The sequence below is a fragment of the Dermacentor albipictus genome, chromosome 7, assembly GCF_038994185.2.
Source record: "Dermacentor albipictus isolate Rhodes 1998 colony chromosome 7, USDA_Dalb.pri_finalv2, whole genome shotgun sequence".
Taxonomy (NCBI): Eukaryota; Metazoa; Arthropoda; class Arachnida; order Ixodida; family Ixodidae; genus Dermacentor; species Dermacentor albipictus.
In genome coordinates, this window is record NC_091827.1 from 117,321,505 (window position 1) to 117,337,315 (window position 15,811).

General features: G+C 46.1%; 2 non-coding genes across 2 annotated transcripts; both read right to left on the minus strand.

Moving 5' to 3' along the window:
- Positions 1-689: 689 nt before the first annotated feature.
- TRNAT-UGU (transfer RNA threonine (anticodon UGU)) lies at positions 690-761 on the minus strand. The gene has a single exon. It is a non-coding gene; the product is annotated as a tRNA-Thr (tRNA).
- Positions 762-846: 85 nt separating this feature from the next.
- TRNAT-UGU (transfer RNA threonine (anticodon UGU)) lies at positions 847-918 on the minus strand. The gene has a single exon. It is a non-coding gene; the product is annotated as a tRNA-Thr (tRNA).
- Positions 919-15,811: the final 14,893 nt, after the last annotated feature.

The following is a 15,811-nucleotide window of genomic DNA, read 5'->3' on the forward strand; positions in this document are numbered from 1 at the left end:
AATAGCAAACAAAATACATCAAATCCCTAGCCATTCGGCTAGTTTGTATGTTTTAAAATGGCTTAATTTCGCCCCATTCATCAAAACAGTAATCCACTGCGGAGCATCATTTAGGGTCCTATAAACATCGCTAATGTAAATGACAGCTTCTACAAAATAGTGTCTTGCCGATTGGGGATACAAATGCGCATGTCTGACGTCCATTCTTGTTCGCCAGATGCTGTGCATGCACATGACCACGAACATATCACGGGTTACTCCTTCTGGTTCTGCACAAGGTAAGTACCGAATCCGAAAGGGCTTAAAGGCAGGTCTTTTTTTAACGTCCTTTGAAGTACAGTAGCGGACAGAATATTACGGACCATGAAATCTAAGAAAAAGCTGAATATCTCCCCGCAACCTCACAACGCAATCTGGTATTTGCATTTTGGATCTCGACTAGAATATGCTAACAATGTTGTCGTGGGCAGTTTTACTGGTTACTGCTACAGGCTGCTCGGGAATTGAACGTTTTCGGAGATCCCGTGGTCCATTTTATTCTGTCCGCGACTGTACATCCCATAGGAACATCGGGTCATGGCAGTCAAGACTGAGCTATAGCGGTGACTCGAAGTGGCGCACAAAATGGTGCAGCTATGTAGCGCTTGAATCCCACACAGATAAGATATGTGAATAGAAAAAGTATGCACTGCCACCAGTAGGGATTGAACTCACGACCACTGGTCTACAAGACGAGTGCTCTACCACTGAGCTATAGCGGCGACTCGAAGTTGCGCACAAATTCTTTCAGCTATGTAGCGCTTGCATTACACTCAGATTAAATAGGTGAATAGAAAAAGTATGCACAGCCACCAGTGAGGATTGAACTCTCGACCCCTGGTTTACAAGACCAGTGCTCTACGACTGAGCTATAGCGGCTTTTTTTTTCTTTATTACCTTGTGGTGAACATTGTACAAACATAACAGCAAACAAAATACATCAAATCCCTAGCCATTCGGCTAGTTCGTATGTTTTAAAATGGCTTAATTTTGCCCAATTCATCGAAAACAGTCATCCACTCCGGAGGATCATTCAGGGCCATATAAACATTCCTAATGTAAACGACAGCTTCTACGAAATAGTGTCTTGCCGATTGGGGATACAAATGCGCATGTCTGACGTCCATTCTTGTTCGCCAGATGCTGTGCATGCATATGACCATGAACATATCACTGGGTACTCCTTCTGGTTCAGCACAAGGTAAGTACCGAATTCCGAAAGGACTTAAATGCAGGTCTTTTTATAAAGTCCTTTGAACGACATCCCATAGGAACATCGCTCATGGCAGTCAAGAAAAACATGTTCAATTGCTTCCGGTTTTCTACACATTGAGCTATTGTCAGACCATGGAACAAAAAGCCCTTTGCTGTGTAACCATGGCTTCACGGGTAGTATGCCCGTATGCAGTTGCAAACAGAAAGATTTCATTAAAGGTTCCACCAGCATTCGCCTAAAGGCCAGAATACATGGAGCGAATATGTGACGAATAGTCAGCTTTCGACGCCCGGCGGCGTACGCGTGACGCGCGGCGGCGGAGAAAACGTCGTTCGCCGCCGATCCAGCTGGCGCAGAAAAGTTCGTCGGGCGGCGACGATACCGGAAGCGGCAAACGAGCGGCGCCCCAAAGCGAGCCAATCAGGTCTCACTATCCGCCCCGACTTCCAGCTAGGCTTCCCCGCTTGTCCGTGTATCCCGATCCCTCTCTACCGTTCACGCCGGTCTCCTGCTTTTCGTACTCATGGCATCCAAAGCGGTTAATAAGTTAATAACAGCCATGGTTAGACAAGCTCACATGCGCTACTTTAGGGTCTGCTTGCTTCGGCCGCGCGCGCGTTGAGCCACAGAACAGAGCCGCGGAGTTGGGGGTGCTGAAAGTTGTTTACCCGCCAAGTGTTGCCACAACGCATAGCATCAACGCTTTCTTTAAACAACATCGGCACATGAATCTCTCAAACACATAAAAAACACTAGAAATCATTTTAAAAAAAAATTACGCATTTTTAGAGTGTTCCGCAATTCAAAAGCGATAATAGTTGTCGTTAAAATTCTTTTTTTGACAGCGCATTTGCCTCGTCTATATTTGAAGTAGTGGCCTAGCGCGAATCAAACTGCCTAGCCACACCGATAACAAAGCAGCGACTCACCGGTGGCGGCCGCCGTGTCTTCGCTCCATGTAGCGCAGCCCGACTAACATACGGCGTCGCGGAGCGGCAGATTTTCTGCCGCCCCAACTTCGTCGTGAAAGTTCGCTCCATGTATTCTGGCCTTAATACGCTTGAGGACGTCTCGCTCAGAGCCCAGCTGGTACAACCCACGGTACACAGGAATCGGCCAAAAAACATCAAGCAGGTCTTTCTATAAACGCTTACGTGTCACACTCATTAGGTACTCATAGAAGAATCTTGCCCTCAGAATCTGCACCGAAGATACAACTTCTCGAAGGTACTGCGGGCCTCAAACAATACGTTGATGTTACGTAATCTGGCAAGGGATCCTGTAGCTGCACTTGGATTACAGTTCGAAGAAAAACGTCAGCCTGTTCACGCAAGAAAAAAAAATCTTGTCACAATCTGCTTGAAAAATAAATGTGACAGTCCCAAGCCCCCGTTTCTAACTTGATGAAAAAGGTTGAAACGGCTCATGCGCTCCCAAGTGGACCTCCAGATAAAAACTGCAAAGACCCTATGCAGTTTTTTACAGAAACTCTAGTAATTCCTATCACCTGCAGTACATAATACAACTTAGCAATTAGAAACACATTACAAACAGCGGCTCTTGAAAACATGGAAAAATTATGTCCCCCCCATTTTTCTGTTTGTAACTTAACTCTTCCTGCTCCGTCTGCCCAATAGTCCTTGCTATCCTTATAGCGTTTCAGTTGAACTCCCAAATAGCTATCCGGAGTGGTGTTCCATTGTGTGTTGCACAATGTGTCTGCAGCGTGTTCCCAGTTGCCATGCCAGAAGCCAAAACATTTTGACCAACTAATCACGCTTCCTGCTGCTGTACAAAAATCCTTAGCCTCTCGTACAGCTTCACGCACGCTTCTTTCATCTTCGCAATAGGCTGCTATACCGTCAGCGTAAGCAAGGACCTTAACTTCAGTATTGAAAAAAGTGTAGCCCCGAACAATCGCATTTGCAAGTACTTTTCAACAAAAGGGTTCGATGTGAAGATCAAAAAGGAGGGATGATAAACAACAGCCTAGTTTTACAGAAGTTTCAACGCAAATACTTTCACTCAGTTTCTTATTATTCAGAGGTTTCACTGTACATTGGTCATACACCATTTTCACGCCCTCTAGAACTAAAGATCCTACATTGACGCGATTCAGTATAAGGAACAATATTTCGTGCACGACTCTGTCAAATGCTTTATTCAAACCTAGTTGAAGCATAGCAACCGGATCCTGCATGGCATCACAACATTCAAGAACAGTTCTTGCTACATGGATATTTGTAAGAATAGATCTTCCTTTAATTCCGCATGTCTGATGCGGACCTACAAGGGACATTACAACGCTTTGGAAACGGCGAGACAAAACTTTCATGAAGACCTTGTGATCAGTATTCGTTAAACTTATCGGTGGGTATGTTTCTACTGAAAGCAGTTTGACCGGATCATTAGTTTTCGGAATGAGTATGACGTGGGATATTCGAAAGGACGGTGGTGTTAGTTTCTTTTCATAACACGCTTCAATAACTCGGTGTAGAAATTCTGCCATTTCACTTTTGAAGAACTTGTATACAGCTGCCCCGAGACCATCTGGGCCAGATGATTTACCAGGACTGAGATCGTCTATGGCCTGCTCAACTTCTGCGACTGTTATTGGCCTTTCAAGTGACTGCTTTGTCTGGTCATCAAGACTAGGCATGAGTGGCAGAAAAACACTTCGAAACCTTTCAGTATAGCATGATTATCGCATATTCCAGTCATTATGTAATATTGACTGGAATATTCTGTAATATTCAACAAAGGCACGCTCTATCATTTCACTCTCTCGAGTAACGTTATTTTGAAAACTGATTTCACTAATTTCTTTCGATACTTCATGTCTCTTCTCATCGCTGAAGGCGCGCTTTGTGGGCATCTCAACCAACCATAGCCTCTCGCACCACGCCCTTATCATTGCGCCGCTATACTTTTCTGTTTCTATGATCTCAAGCTTCGCCTTTACTTCTTTTATTTCTTTCGAGAACAACCCGGGCTTAGCATTGTCTGCGCTGACCATGTAATCTAATGCAATAAGCAGCTCCTTTTCTGGCTGTTTTTCTTTCTGCCTTAAAATACTTGCTCTTTCTAAAGCGGCGATTTTGAAGTCGATCTTGAACTGTTCCCACACCGGTATAAAATTACGTGTTTGATTCAGCTGCATACTGTTTATATATTCCTTTATCTTTGCAAGAAAAATTTCATCCTTTAGTAATTTGTTGTCGAATTTCCGCAACTCCCAGCTGAACTTTGACACTTTTTTCTTTGCACCTAAAGTAATCATGACTAAGCAGTGATCACTAAAGCTCACATGCTGCGTATGGTACTGGGCACACAAAGGTACAAATTCAGCAGGCACATAAATTCGATCCAATCTAGCATGTGACATATTCCGAAAATGAGTGTATTTTCCTTGGTCTTCATGCGTCAACACTAAGCTAATATCTTCGAGTTCATTCTCCTAAATCAATACGCTTAATACTTCTGCACTTTTATCTCTATGATTTCTGTCACTAGATCGATCTTCAGGTCCACATACGCAATTGAAATCGCCAAGAAGTAATACACTTCTTTCGCTTTCTAGACAAGGTCGCACAGTGTTAAAAAAAATCTTGCCGCTCATTGATTCTACTCGGTGCATATACACAAACAGCACGCCAGGCAATTTCAGCAAAAACAAAATCACAAACTGCTAGCCAGCCATTTTCACTACTAGACACAGATTCAATAACGCCAATGCTTTTTCGAATAAAGATAGCGCAACCACCGGACCTACCAACTGCATGACTCACGGATACATTATATCTGCTATGGAAGACTTCAACTATTTTATCAGTAAGTTCTTCACTCTCGATTGCGGTCTCTTGGACCGCTAACAAGTCTATATCACTTTCTAAGAAAATGCGACTTAGTTGGTATTGCCGTCTTCGCGCAGAAAGGCCTCTTGAATTAAAAGTTGCGATGCGCAAAGCATTTTTAAAGTTTACTGCCATATCAAGTTGGGATTATCGCCAATATATAACTCACATTTTTACGTGAAACAGGGTCATGGGCTGACAAGGTTTTCATATATGTGGCTGTTCCATGGTATTAACGCGAACAAGTACTCCACTCACTGAGCGGGGTTGTACAAGGGAAAAAGAAGGAAAAAGCCGCTGCTAAAACGGCGGCAGTTTTGAAACAGTCCGTCGGGCCGACGCAAGGTTTGGCGTTGGCTTGAAAGGCTGCCGTCTGGACGTTGCAGCCTTTGGGGGAGGTTCTCCAGTGCTTGTTCCATCACCTCTTGCGGAGGTGTCTCCAGTTTCCTCTCGGTTTCGCTTTGCAGGTCCGCTGCCAGATGCTGCCATATCGACATCTGCGGAAATTTCCTCTGTGGATTTCGTGTTTTCCGGAAAAGAATCGCTGCTGTGGTCTTGGGTGTTGTTTGCGTCATCTTTCGGTGTGTCCAGGCTCGCTATGGTAGCGATAGGCCCAGGGTCTTCCTCGCTACTCGGCTCGTTGGCGTCTCCGCCTGGGGTATGCAGAGGCACTGCTGCCTCAGTCTTTCCTTCCTCGCCACGTTCTTTCGTAGCTTCTTCAGCATCAAATGCGTCCATCATGTGCCCGGAAACCAAATCCCTCCAGGCTGGGCCTGCTAGGCTGGCGTAGGAGTGCACGCACGGGGTCTCGTCCTGGCCATAGCGACTACAGAGCCCGCAATGTGGAACACGGCACTCCCGACGTATGTGGCCGATGCCGCGGCACCGGAGGCAGAGCGGAGCTCTGCCTGGAACCTGGACGGGTGCGACATCTTCAGTAACACGAAGTTGATGAGGCAAATCTTCGATGGTGACGTCCGCTTTCAGTTTTAGTTTTACGGAGCGCGTTGTTGATCCTTTATCAATGCAGCCTTTCACCTTCCATTTCTCTCTTGTTATTTCAGTCACCTTTCCGAAGACCGCCAGAGCCGTTCGCACATCGTCTTCCGGCACACCATGGAGTAGTCAGTAGAGCTTCAGGCGTACTCCTCTGTCGTAGGGGTCTATAACAATGCAGCGCTCATTCTTGACATTGAAGGTTTCATTCCTCGTCCTTGAACGTCACTGCCCACAGGTGATTCATTTGGTATGCTCCAAGGGTAACCACCTCCGGCAGCAGTGAAAGACGGTCGAGTGCGTCGTGGAAATGCTCGCAACGATACGCCCTTTCCTTTAGGCAACCATGCAAAAAAAAACGTATTTAAATCGGAATCACCTGTGGGCAGATGCGACAAAACAACCTGGTAATCTTCAGCCTGCTTGTCAGAAGACCTACTTCCGCGGCCATTGGCCGCTGTAACCGCTCCGAGGGAGCACATGCTTGCCCGATCGTTCACTGTGGTGGCCGGAAGTGGAATGCAGTGAGCTATAGCGGCGACTCGAAGTGGCGCACAAAACGGTTGAGCTATGTAGTGCTTGAATCGCACTCAGATAAGATATGTGAATAGAAAAAGTACGCACTGCCACCACTGAGGATTGAATTCACGGCCCCTGGTTTACAAGACCAGTGCTCTACCACTGAGCTATAGCTCCTTTTTTATTGCCTGCTTGGCATACAACAAAAGTAGATACAGTGCATTGTCACTTTTAAAAGTGCTGTCACATCATTTTCAGCACGTGAGGGGCTAAAAATGCGGTTATTTCATCATAGATAGTTCTCCTAAAAGGGGGTACCACTCAGGCTTTTCAGTTGGAATTGTGTACACTTCTCTCAAGTATTCTACACTCTCAATGAAATACTCTCGTGCCGGTCGCGAATTCAAGTCCTCGTTGCGCACGGCCATCCGCATTATCCACACGCTGTGGAGTACTAGTGCCATGAACATGTCTTAGGGCACACCCCTTACGTTTCTGACAGGCAGAAAATGGATGCCGTACGGGGTAATGGGCAGGTATTTCTACAAGGTCCTCTGGAGGATGTCCCAGAGAAAGTCTGCATCACTACAATCCAGAAATATGTGTTCAACTGTCTCCGGCTTCTTGCAGATGATGCATTCTACAGACCAGGCAACAAAAATGCCCTTTTCTCGCAACCAAGGTTTTGTAGGGTGTGTGCCACTATGTAGCTTGAAAAAGAAAGTTTTTACTGATGCCCGTGCAGGCATCCTTTTAACCCTTCCTAAAACATCGTCCGCTGGACCTCTTGAGTACAGTGATCGGTATACAGGAAGCGGCAACATGGTTTCTACAAGATCTTTGTATAATTTCCTACGCGTCACCTCAGAGAGATACTCCGTTGAAAAGCATACTTTTAGGATTTCGAAAGCATCAATGATTTCAAGCATATAACCCCTTGGCCGTCTTTCTTCGACATTGCCCGTTGAAACAATACATTCTGGCAAATAATTTGACAATCGCACATGTAACACTGTTCTCAACAAGCAATCGCTTTGATCGCGTGAGAAAATAAACCTAGCCACGATCTGCCGCAAGAATAGGCGGACTACGCCAAGCCCCCCACTGCGCACAGACAGAAACTAATTTGTGCGACTGGGTCTTTCCTACGTAGAACTCCAAACAAATACTGCCATCACTCTGTGTAGCTTTTGAACTGCATTACGAGTCATAGATAACACTTGAAGAACATACCACACTCGCGAAACAAGAAATATGTTGCACACAGTTGAACGCGTAAAAATTGAAAATTCTCGGCTACCCCATTTTTGGGTCTTCTCGCGTAGTTGCTCCGTTTCATTCTTCCAATATTCTGTTGTGTCCTGGTAGTGTTGGAGTGGTATGCCTAGATACTTATCAGGCGTCACCGCCCATGTGACATTTTCAAACAATGAGGGTGTACTTCACCGATTTTCATGCCAGATGCCGAGCCATTTATCCCAATTAATTCTACTACCGGTGCACCCACAGAATGTCTTCACATCATTTACTGCCACTCTCACACCTTCTTGATCATCACAGAACACTGCGATGTCATCCGCATAACTAAGCACTTTGACTTCCGCGGTCATCAAGCGGAATCCACGAAGTCGTTCATTCTAAAGCACTTTTTGGCAAACAGGCACGAGGTAGAGAGCGAAAAGTAATTCTGACGCAGGACATCCTTGTTTTACGCTTGGTAAGATTTGAATGCTTTCGCTGAGCTGTTTGTTCACTACAATCCTCGGAGTGCATCCAGTGTATGCCATTCGTACCTTCTCCAAAACCACAGATCCCAGTTTTACGTAGTCGAGGATGCACAAAAGGATCTCGTGACTCACGTGGTCAAAGGCCTTCTCGAGATCGATTTGTAGCATCGCTACCCTACTCTCAAAATCTTCACAACCTTCCAAAATATTCCTTGCATCGAGAATATTCGTCGTTATAGATCTGTGTTTGATGCCGCAGGTCTGATGGGGCCCTACGATTTCTTTAAGAGTTTGTAGTCGCCTGGCCAACACACCCATAAACAGTTTATAATCAAAATTGGCCAAGGTTATGGGCCGGTGCGATCCAATAAATTGCTGTTTCGCGAAATCTGTTGTTTCGGGAATCAGGACAATGTGTGATCTGCGGAAGGACCCTGGTAATTCTTTCTTTTCGCATGCCTCGTGCAAAACTTCACATAAGGCTGCTGCCACAAGGCTTTTAAATTTCTTATAGAAAGCTGCGCTTAGGCCATCTGGATGTCTTTCCAGAGGTCATTTCTTCAATTGATTTTTCAATTTCATTGACGGTGATAGGTGCCTCTAAGCTTGCCTTTATGTCGTCGTCGAGTTGCGGCATAAGCGATAAAAATCATCCTTGAATGTGCTACTGCCCTGTTTTATGCTTCCTAATAATTCGCGATAATGTTCCCCAAACGCTTGTTCAAATTATTCCTTTATCGCTTGTGACGGCGTTTTGATATTCTATCGCCTTGATTGCATTTTAATCGCGTAGCTCCTCTCGTCTGCCAGCGCACGTTTCGTGGGCATCTCGCCACACCAAAGCCTTCCGGTGCGTGCGCGCACCACAGCTCCCTTGTATCTTTCTATCTCTATAGTCTCCAACTGTCTTTTCACATCTTTAATTTCTTTACTGCGCATGCCCGGTGGCACACATTCTTGACAGAGTAAAAAATCTAACTGGCACTGAACTGCTTTTCATCTGTCATTTGGCGGTGTTTTATACAAGATGCTCTTTCAAAAGCTTTCATTTCTACTTTTTCTTTCAAAGACTCCCATGTATGAATTAAACTGCCCATGTTACACTCGAATACTTCTTCTAATTCAGTTTTACCGTTCTCTACAAACGTGTCATCACCGAGTAGCTTGTCGTTCAATTTCCATAGGTCCGAGCTAAACCTCTGCTTTTCTTTCTTATTGATGGTGAACATAATTAGGTTATGGTCACTGAAAGAAACGTGCTTGACACTGTAATCTCGGCACAAGGGAAGTAGCACAGTAGAAACGTAGGCTCTGTCAAGCCTCGCTTGACTGCTAAGCTGGTAAAGTGGGACTGCGTGCCCTGAGAAAGCACATATCCTACGTCATCCAACTCTCGCTCGCGAACCATTGCATTCCAAATTAAGGCACTACAATCACGCACCGGCGCTTTGCTTGCCCTATCTTCGGGAATGCAAACGCAATTGAAATCTCCGAGACGAATAATTGTCTTATCACACTACAGGTGCACTTCGAGGTTTTCGAAAAATATTTTGCGCTCTTGCTCCCTATTTGGTAAATATACACAAACAATCTGCCAGTTCACGCCAGAAAAAGAAAAATCACAAACAATTAATCGTCCCATATCGTCAATATGCAAACACTCTACTACAATACCAATGCTGTTCTTCATAAAAAGCAAACAGCCACCAGATGTACCATGAGAATGGCTGACACATACATTGTATAGGGAGTGGAAAGGCGAAAGCAGGCGGTCTGTGTGCTCTTGGGACTCGACTTTCGTTTCTTGCACGGCAGCAATATCAACGTCATTCTCAAGCAACAAAAGCAACTGATACTGTTGATACTGATACGCCAGCACTCTGTCGGACCCTCTGTCACCCGGTCTTGCTGTGTGTTCAGCGTCAGCCTCGTCCATGAGTAGCTCGGACGCGTCGCCCCCCTCCACGAGCCCGATAAAGCTTGCATAGGAAAGCGTGCAGTCGTGCTCCCTATGACCGCACCTCCAGCAGCCACCACAGCACGGCACTCGGCAGTCACGACGAATGTGTCCTTTTCTTCGACAGCGTAGACAAATGGGCGCTCTTCCCGGCACAACAAGGGCATGCTCACCGCTCACGTTCACTTGATGAGGAAGGTCGGCAAATTTAAGGGCCACCTTCAACCTGAGCGTTACCAGACGGGTCGTTGAGCCTTTGTCGGCCACGCCGTGTACCCGCCACCGCTCCCTGCTGACTTCCGCCACTTGGCCGTATGGCGCTAACGGACGTTTCAAATCTTCGTTTAGTACATTGTGGAGCAGCCAGTGTACCTTCATCCGCACATCTGGGTTTGCTGGATCGATCACGTGGCCGCGAGAATTTTTCACCTTGAGGCTACCGACGCCAAGGATCCTTTTCACAGCATCCATATTCTTGAAAGTCACCGCCCACACATGGCTCGTACGATACGCCCCTATCGTACGATACGCCGATACGCGGGGCAGCGTCAGACGAGCCAGTGTGTCTCGGAAGTGTTCTACTCGATATGGCCGGGCACGGACGTCAGCATGTAAAAACAGTATTCAAAACAACTCGCCCTGTAGAAAGGCTCGGCAATAAAACTTCATAATCATTCTCAACTTCAATAGACCTGTTACCGCGGCCAAAAAGTACCGCTGTAGCCACCCTGGAAGGGCCTGCCATCCTGCCTCCGCTCAGCTCGGCTGCCGGAAGCTGAAACCGCACTGAGCTATAGCGGCGACTCGAAGTGACGCACAAAATGGTTCAGCTATATAGCGCTTGCATTACACTCAGATAAAATATGTGAATAGAAAAAGTATGCACTGCCACCAATGAGGATTGAACTCACGGCCTTTGGTTTACAAGACCAGGGCTCTACCACTGAGCTATTCTTTTTTTTATTATTTAATTCCGGTCTTTGACATAACACAGAAAATACAAATATTACACACATCTCAGAAATGCAAAACAGCGAAAAAAATTACAATAATGCCATCCGTCCATACAGGATCGGCGTTGTCAAATTAAAATTCCTTCATGGCTGTGAGAGCTTCTAGCCTCGACAGCCAATCCGGTGCACATTATTGCAGTTTCTGTACATCAACAAACCGCGACATACATTCTCTGAAATATATATGAACCGGCCTCGCGTCGGGATCACAGTGGTACCCAGCCAGTCGCGCCCGCCATATACAGTGCAGATCATTCAACATAATGAAGTCACTGAGCTATTCTTTTTCTTTATTGCCGAAGTTCACATGAGGAACGATAAGTCACAAACGATAAAGCACTTCAGCTACGCTTGAGCTGAGGCGAGCAAAGTTAAAATTTCTTCAAACTCATTAAATCATCAAGAAGTGTTACCTACTGAGGTTGGTCATGCTGTGCCAGGATGCATTCCCGAAGGTAAGCCGTGGTTTGAGTAAAGTTTTCACGTGCACTGCGCGTATTAACATCTGCATGCCTTACTTGCATTTGTGTTTTCCACAAGCTGTGGAGGCCAAGAAGCATGAAAAAATCATATGGTACATCTTCGTGATCAACCGGTAAAAACCTGACACCATAATGGTCTAGTGGTAACTCTTTCTTTATGGTTCTCTGTAGGACGTCCCAGTGGAATTTCGCGTCCCAGCAGTCCATAAAAACATGTTCGACCGTATCTGGCCTCTTACACAAAAAACAGTTCGTTGCCGAAGGGACAAAGATTCCCTTTTCTTGAAGCCACGTTTTGACATGTAATGTATTAGAGCGTAACTTAAAAAAGAACGTTTTCACGCCAGGCCTAGCTGACATCTTCTACACTCGCTTTAAAATATTGTGCCCTGAGCCTCCACGATAAGGCGCCCGGTACAATGGCACCGGCAGCATGATATCCACAAGATCATTGTACAGCTTTTTCTTGTGAACACTGTACAAATAGTCTGGGGGAAAACGCACTTCTAACAACTTACAAGAAAGCACAACCTCGCGCAAAAATCCGGTTACAGCACCACACATGTTCTCACCAGAGGACACTATGTTTCTTGGGAGTAGCCTCTGCAATCGGACCTGTATATCCGTTCTTAAGAAGGTGTCATTTTGATCACGAAAGAAAATAAAGCGTGATACCACTTGACGCAAAAACAAATGAAGCAGTCCAAGGCCTCCACTCTTCCCTGAAAGAAACAAGTTTGGTCTCCTCGTTTTTCCCCAGGTCAAAGTCCAAAGAAGGACGGCAAATATACGATGAAATTTTTGAATAGAAGTCCGCGAAGCACACAGCACATTCATGAGGTACCATATTTTTGAAATGAGAAAAACATTGCAGACAAAGGCACGTGAGAAAATTGGCAGATTCCTTCCTTTCCACGCTCCCGCTTTCTCTCGCGCCTTGACATCTCTTCGTTCCAATGTGGGCTGGTATCGCGATAACATTTTAGGGGCCCACCAAGGTATCGCGTTGGCATGGGAGACCATTGCAGCCGTGAAAAAAATTGCGGTGTAATATCCCATTGCCCGTGCCAAAATCCAGAACTTTTTTCCCACTTTACTTGACATCCAGTCTGGTTACAAAACCTTTCCAGAATGTTTGTAACTTCACAAATGCTTTCTCTGTTCGTGCAAAATACCGCTGTGTCGTTCGCATACGCAGGAAGTTTCACCTGAGCAGATTGCAGCTCGAAACCCGTGACGTAATCACTGTTGAGAATGGCCAGACATAACGGCTCTAGATACGCTGCAAAAAACAGGGGAGAGAGCGGACAAGCTTTCCTCACCGAAGAACGCACTGTGAGGCGCTTAGTAAGGTCACCATTAACTATAATGCGTGTCATACAATTTGCGTGCGCCATTTTTACTCCTACTATTACACTACTCAGGTTACCATACTCTAGAATGGAGAAAAGAATGTCATGTGAAACGCGGTCGAACGCTTTAGCCAAGTCCAGCTGTATCATAGCTACCTGGCTTCCAAGCGCATCAGCACACTCCAATACGGTTCTGGCCACATGTATATTTGTTGCAATGCTGCGACGTCTGATGCCACAGGTTTGGTGCGGCCCTACTCATTTTTCGATTACACCCTGAAGCCGTCTGGCTAGTACCTTCATGTACACCTTGTGGTCGACATTAGTGAGGCTGATAGGTCTGTAGGACCACACTAACATTCGTTTCTCCTGATCCTCAGACTTAGGAATAAGCACAATGTGTGAAATACCAAAGGACAATGCAACATGTTTGCGTCCATAGGCTTCGGTTATCACTTGTAACAAGAACTGCGAAACATAATGTCTAAAGATTTTGTAGAAGGCAGCGTTCAGCCCACTTGGCCCCGGCGCTTTTCCAGACGGAGATCATCTATTGCTTTCTCGATCCCTTCCAAAGTAATAGGCAATTCAAGACGCTCTCTTACATCATTGTCGAGTGTTGGCATTAGTCGGAGGAAATCCTCTTCCAACTCTTGCGCATGCTCGCACCTATTGCCAAAAAAATCAGCAAAGTATTCCGTAATAACGTGCGGAATCTCACTAGGGTCGCTTGTAATGTGCCCCTCGTATCTTACTTGCCTGATTTCCTTCTGGCAAGCGTACCGCTTTTCATCTGATAGCGCCCGCTTTGTAGGCGCTTCGCCTGCCCACAAGTTATCGCTCCTTGAGCGTATTATTGCTGCTCTGTACCTGTCAGTGTCAATTGTTTCGATCTGACACTTCACGCCTTTTATTTCTTTTCTAAAATTTCCTGGCTTATTGGTTTCCATCCTAACCAAGCACTCGAGTTGTTCGCGAAGTTCCCTTTCTTTTTCTTTCTGTTTATACTGAATCGCGCTACTTCTTCCTATAGCTTCGAGCTTCACTCGTTCTTTGAAACTTTCCCATTCAACGGCAAAACAGTCCGCTTGCTTAACTAGTACACCATCAAGATTGCTTTTTATTTCCTTGAGAAAACATTCATCGTCTAAAATTTTCTCATTTAGTTTCCAAAGGTGCCAATTAAAGCGTGATTTCCATCCCTTCGTTCCAAAAGTTGCACTCACAAGGCAATGATCACAAAACAACACAGCTTTTACATCATGGGCTGTGCATAGTGGCACGAGACCAGCAGAAACATACAGCCTATCTAATCTTGCGTGACTGCCGCGTTGAAAGTGTGTGTAATCAGGCCGTGTTCCACCCGAAAACACACTTCCAGCGTCCTCTGAAAAATATTCGTGCACAAATTCAGTCAGCAGTTCCGCGCACTTGTGCCTCACTGGTCTACACTTCACTCGGTCAGTAGCAGCGCATACGCAGTTAAAGTCTTCCAATACAAGCAACACCTTGTCACAACTCAAGTACGGTTCAATGGAATAAAAAAAAACATTTACGTTTACTTTCAACATTGAGGGCATAAACACATACATTGCGCCAGTGTAAGCTTGAAAAAGAAAAATCAACAACCAAGAGGCGGCCACTTTCACATGCAAATACAGACTCCACACTTATACCTAATGTGTTGCGAATGAAGATAAGGCATCCACCCAATGTCCCAACGGAGTGACACACACACACTTCAAATTTGGCGCGGAAAGGGGGCAACATGTGGTCAGCTTGTCCTTGCGACTCTATCTTTGATTCTTGCACCGCTATTAGGTCAAGATCATTATGGATAAACAGGCGATTAAGCTGACATTGCCGCCTTGGTGCTCCCAGCCCTCTAACATTCAATGTTGCTACACGCAATGGGGCTGTTAGCTCAACTACCATACGTTTACGTAATAAAAAGGGGCTTGATCCGCATGGTGCCTACCTCGGTCGACCATGTGATTCTCTCGACTGATGTTCCGCAATAATGTTCGGGGGGCCTGTCAGGCCACCCAAAGGGTTGTCCGGTGTTTGTCTCGACGTGGTCTGCGGCACTTCCTCGTCGCATCCCCCACTTGGCATGCGAGTAAACTCGAAAAGTCAGCCAAAAACAGTGTGTCGGTCGATACACAACCAACGCTGACATTCCACAGAACACAGCAAAAAATACGGAGGCCGTTTACCTGCCTGCCGTCACTCGGGCAAAAGGTTTGGCCGTGACTTCGACGACGAACATCGACTTCCTGTCGTTTTTGGAGGCGGCTCCCCACTGCTACTACCACAAGGCTGCAGGTTCAAACTGGCGCTCTCTTCGCGGGATCGTTTTTCAGCGATTAGGGCAGCGGCTTCATCGTCGGCGTCCATGGTGTCGGCAATGCGAGGCTCCACGCAGTCCGGGATTTTCAGCGAAGCGTTCGTATCGGCCAACGCACTGTGACCGCTGTCGCTTTCAGGGCCACGCTGCGCTAGCTGAGATGCCACCACTGCAGGAGACGTCAACGTTGTCGTTGTCTTCTGCGTAACCAGAGGCGTAAACGAAGGCCCACCTTTCGCCCCCATTTTTCCAGTTGTCCTCGCTGCCTCTTCTGCGTCCGCCTCATCCATGAAATGCTCCGAGGAATGT